We start from the raw sequence: 5821 nt of genomic DNA, 5'->3' as shown, positions 1-5821 counted from the left end.
CCCAAACAACCCATTATGTCACCAAGACAATAGGTTACTATCCACAAACTGATACCAAGGTCCCATTGCTGAAGACAATATGTAAACAACTGAATATAGAAAAAGGAAACTTGTGCTCACCTAGAGACTTCAGCCCTACAAGCTAGAATTTTTGGTGTAGGAAGTTACTCTCCACTCCACTATAGAGTAACATGAACACCAAGACAACCATAAACCATTTTGTCTGCAATGGTGTATTGTCTGCAAGATATGCTAGGAATATGGTGGCACAAAGCTTGAGGGAATAACAACCAATAACTGATTTGACTTAAGACCCATTCCTTGAGATAGAACCCATACCTGACAATGTGTAACCAAGAATCAAAAACTAGCCCAGGAATCTAGGGTAAAACTAAATACTACTGGCCTAAGAAAAAAATGATAAAACAACTCCTTATGATAGCCATAGATCAGTACCTTTGGTTTCCTCTCACACCAGAGACCCACAGTCAGACATTACATAGAGAGTGAGAGACCTTGAAACACTCAATCCTAAATGGGATGTCTCCATCAAATCCCTCCCATCAGAGTTCAGGGAACTCAGTAAAAGAGGAGAAAGAATGACTGTAAGATGCAGATGGATGGAAGACACCAAGAAAATAGGTCCCTCTCAATCAACATGTGGTGCTAGAGAATTGTCTGTATTCTGTCAATCATGTTATAAATAAATGCTGATTGGCCAGGCAGGAAATATAGGTGGGAAAACCAGACAGGAAGTAGAAATGATGTAACGAGAACAGGAGAATTCTGGGAAGGAGGAAGCTGATTCCTCCCACTCCTGCCCAGACCACCAAAGCAGCAGGATGTGATCTGCCCCACAGAAAAAAGGTACTGAGCCACATGGCTAATATAGATCAGAAAAATGGGTTAATCAAGGTGTGAGAGTTAGCTAATAAGAGACTACAGCAAATGGGCCAATCAGCTTTATAACTTATAGAGATCTTTGTGTGATTTTTCTCTGGGACTAAACAGCTGGGGTACTAGATGGGACAGAAACCCAAACAAAAAAGCAGGCCTGGCCCCTTCATGTTACAAACATGAGCAAATCTCATATTAACTCTCAGAAACTGAAGCAGCATGCTCAGGGCCTGCAAGGGTCTGCACCTGGTCCTATACATACATATGTAAATATATTATAGCCTCCAGTTTCGTGGTTTCCCTTTCTTTGGTCCAGTCAGTGTTTATCTGTAACAGTCCTGACTGTCAAGAACTTGTTCTATAGACCAGACTGGCCTTGAACTCATTGAGATCTGCCTACTTTGGGCCCCTGAGTGCTGGGATTAAAGGTGTGCACCTCCATATCCAGTTCAGTTTGGTGTTTTTATGGGATTCCTGAGGATGAAAATGAGTGGGTTTATAATTCTTGTGCCTTCTCTTGGTCTTATTTCCTTCCATTAATTTATCCTGTCCTACTTCAATGTGATAGTTTTTCTTTTATCTTACTATATTTTATTCTGCTATATTTTAATATTAAACTTTTTGTTTTCTAATGACAGACAGAAAGGGAGTTGATCATATGGAAAGAAGGAAGTGGGAGGATCAGACAGAGGAGAAACCATAATCAAGACATGTTATGTGGGAAAAGAATCTATTTTCAATAGAGGGAGAGAATGTAGGTTGATACAATTGTCTCTTTGGTCATTGTCCACCCCTTGAGGGTGTTTTATTTTATTCCTTAATCAGTCCTGTCTTTCTTATTTAAAAAACTAAAAAAACAAAAGTTTCATTTAGTGGTACTATTAGGACTGCATATCATTTGAAAGTAAATATACCTAATCAGCTCTTCAGTTCTACATATGTATGTGCTAGAGAAAATATGAAAGAAATGATAGTTCATGTTGTACAGTGACCTGAACCCTAGTGAGCAGCAAAAAAGGAGAAAGAAAGAAAGAAAGAAAGAAAGAAAGAAAGAAAGAAAGAAAGAAAGGAGAGAGGGAAAGGAGGGAGGGAAGGAAGGGAAAAAGAAAGAGAGGAAGGAAGGAAGCAAGGAAGGAAGGAAAGGAAAGAAAAAGAGAAATAAAGAAATGAGAGAGAGAGAGAGAGAGAGAGAGAGAGAGAGAGAGAGAAAGGGAAGGAAGTCACTATTAACCTATTAACCTCAAGGAAGCATTTCAAACTGATAGACCATTAATTATTTTATATGAATTGTAGAAAAAAATAAAGCAAAAGACTATCTTAACAAATATTGATAAAAGAGACTGGATATATTTTTATTTTTAATATTAGTAGTAGAAGTATATGAGTGTGTGTGTGTGTGTGTGTGTGTGTGTGTGTGTGTGTGTGTATGCATGCTTGGGTGCAAGTGTATGCAAATGCTATGTGATCTTGTTCACAAAATGCACTACCAACTGCACACAGAACTCTGTCTTTCCAAGGCAGTGTCTCCAGTGGTTCTGGAACAAAGTATTTATTAAGCCATTCTACCTCCATGTGGAGAAGTGGTTTCAAGTTGACAGTGTTACATGTAACATGGTTTGTTTTTGTTGTGGTTGCTGCTGTTTGTTTATTTGCTTGCTTGCTGTGTTTTGTGTGTGTGTAATTCTAAATTATAATTTAAAACTGTTTATTTTTATGTTGGGTTCCCTGGAACTGGCATTGCAGATGGCTGTGAGCCAACATGTGGTTCCTGAGAACTGAACCCAAGTCCTCCACACAATAAACAAGTGATTTTAAATCACCAATTCACCTCTTCAGCTTCCTAATTCTAAATTCTAAATCACAGAACGTATGTGCTCTGGAAATCTCTTCGCTCACCATGTCTTTCCTTTGGCACCCTTCCCTGTCCCATGCATCATTTTGGTTTCTTACTAGAATCTCCTGCTATTATTCACAGACCCAAGCAGAACTGCAGCTACACACACCCCAGCCTTTCTTCACAAACAACAGCATCCTGTTGCTTGCTTTGTCACTGATCCTGCCTCAGAGCAGCCTTCTTGGCCAGCCCCTATTGAGAGTGCGTGTAATATGGATTCTGGCCACAAGAGGGCAGAGGATCGCTTTCGGAGGAAGGCCTTCCTTCAGGTTCAGTGAGCCTGTAGAGCATGCTTCTTAGACTAATTACACTGCACATAAGAGAGTTTCCCTCCTGACACCAGCAGTCTGCGGAACCCTATCCTGTGCCCCGGGTGTGTGTTTCGAGCTAGCCAGGAACAGCTCTTGGTTCCATGTCTAACAGCTACAACTTGGAGCAAGGGTAGAAATGAGGAAATGAGGTCACTAAATTGTCTTTTTAAAGCAGTAAAAGACGTAAATAATTATATCAACATTACACAAACCCCTTCCAACACCAAAGTTGTAACAGTAACTTTGAATGGGAAAAATGTACATGAAATTGTTCATGAGAAATTCTCAGATTAATTCACTGTCTGGACATGAAGATCAATGGACTTGGATGATATGAAAAGAATACAACACCCACATACAAGATACCAACTCCTGATTCTTGACAAAGATAAACATTGAAAGAAAGACAGTGTTTTCAACAAACGTTATTGGGAAGACTTGAAACCCATAAGTAGAAGATTGAAACTAGATCCTTAACTCTCGATCTCCATAAAAAAGCAACTCTAAATAATTGAAGGCCTTAATATGAAACAATAAATTTTAAAACTATTAGAGGAGAAAGAAGGAAAACAATTCAAAATGCAGGTGTAGACTAATAATCTTTTTTGGTTTATCTCATATTTAGTTCCTTGTCTACAGGGTTTGGAGGCTCACCTGATTAAGCACAAGCTTGTTAGAAGCTGTTTTATAATCTAACCAGCTCCAATAAGCTGAACTCAAAGAAAGGACAATAACTCCTTATGTATGTCCCTAAAAACTTCAAGTGATTAGTGGGCCTGGTGTGACTGGCCCACATACATCCCTACTCTCTTCTGCCTAACTTGGTCAACTCATACCCAGCTATAAACCCTCTTATTTGTTTTCTTCAGCAATGCATTTTCTGCTGTTTTAACCCTTGATCTTCCTTTTAACTACAGGCTTGGTTCTCACTGTAACATCCATGAGCAACAAACAGTTTCTGCTCCAGGACCTTTTTCCTTAATACCTACAGACAGCTAGTTCCTGCCACATTATTTACAACAGTTAAGTTATAGAAACAGCCTAAGCATTCCACAGCAAAGGAAAGGAAAAAGGAAAGGTGGGTTATATACATACTGAAATATTTTCAAGCATAAAGGAGATTGAACTTATATATTTGCGAGAATATGATGCAACTGTAGATAATACTATTATCAAAAATAAGCCAGGCTCAGAAATACAGGTATCTTGTGTTGTGTTTTTTTATTTCTGTTTTTTTATGTGAATGGGTATTTTACCTGTACGTCTGTGCACTACATGTGTGTCTGGCGCCTGAGAAGGCAGTGGGATCCCTTGAGACTGGAGTTAGTCGTCATGTGGATGCTGGGAATCAAACCCATGTTCTCTCTAAGAGCAGCAGTGAAAACAGCAGCAGCTGAGGCAGTGAACTGCATCAGGGAGGTTTCCTGTGGTCAAGCAGAAAGCAGTGAGAAGCCCAATGCTGAGGACATGACGTCCAAAGACTATTACTTTGACTCCTATGCCCACTTTGGCATCCATGAGGAGATGCAGAAGGATGAGGTGCCCACCGTTACTCCATCTTTCACAATAGGCACCTCTTCACAGACAGGGTAGTCTGGATGTGGGCTCAGGCACCAGCACCCTCTGAATGTTTGCAGCCAAGGCAGAAGCCCTCAAGCTCATTGGGATTGAATGTTCAAGAATCTCTGATTATGCTGTGAAGATTGTCAAAGCCAACAAGTTAGATCACATGGTGACCATCATCAAAGGCAAGGTGGAGGAGGTGAAGCTGCCCATGGAGAAAATGGACATCATCATAAGCGAGTGGATGGACTATTGTCTCTTCTACGAGTCCATGCTCAACACCATGCTGCATGCCTATGACAAGTGGCTGGCACCTGATGGCCTCATCTTCCCAGTCTGGGTCACCCTTTATGTGACAGCCATTGAGGACCGATAGTGCAAAGACTACAAGATCCATTGGTAGGAGAATGTATATGGTTTCGATATGTCCTGCACCAAAGACGTGGCCATCAAGGAGCCCTTGGTGAACATGGTGTAACCAAAGCAGCTGGTCACTAATGCCTGCCTCATAAATGAGGTGGACATTTATACAGTCAAGGTAGAGGACCTGACCTTCACCTCCTCCTCCTGCCTACAAGTGAAGAGGAATGACTACATGCATGCATTGGTGACCTACTTCAACACCGAGTTCACCCGATGCCACAAGAGGACTGGCTTTTCTACCAGTCATGAGTCCCCATATATACACTGGAAGCAGACTGTGTTCTACAGAGGATTACCTAAGAGTGAAGACTCGTGAGGAGATCTTTGGCACCATTGGCATGAGGCCGAATGCCAAAAACAATCATGACTTGGACTTTACCATCGACCTGGACTTCAAGTGCCAGCTATGTGAGCTTCTCTCTTGCTCCATCACCTACCAGATGCGCTGAGGTGGCTCCAGGCTGGCCCTCCTGCAGAAGGGGGCTTAGGGACTGGGCTTATGGGATGGGAGGGTACATCATGACTGTGTTTTTCATAACTTATGTTTTTATATGATTGCATTTACGCCAATCAATCCTCAGCTGACAATAAAAGTAAAACTGTTCACAAATTAAAAAAAAAAGAAAAAGAAAAGGAGAGGTAAGAAAAGATAGCATAATGGTGTTAAGGGGGAGAATATGACCACAAATACAGTACACATTTATATAAAAATTAGACACATGCATTCACTTAC

At 40.9% G+C, this 5821-nt stretch overlaps 1 pseudogene; it reads left to right on the top strand.

The window, feature by feature from the left end:
• Positions 1 to 4434: 4434 nt before the first annotated feature.
• LOC101980713 lies at positions 4435 to 5537 on the top strand (annotated as a pseudogene).
• Positions 5538 to 5821: the final 284 nt, after the last annotated feature.

The sequence above is a fragment of the Microtus ochrogaster genome, chromosome 10 (genome assembly GCF_000317375.1).
Source record: "Microtus ochrogaster isolate Prairie Vole_2 chromosome 10, MicOch1.0, whole genome shotgun sequence".
In the NCBI taxonomy this organism is placed as follows: Eukaryota; Metazoa; Chordata; class Mammalia; order Rodentia; family Cricetidae; genus Microtus; species Microtus ochrogaster.
This window is presented reverse-complemented; position numbering and strand designations above follow the sequence as displayed.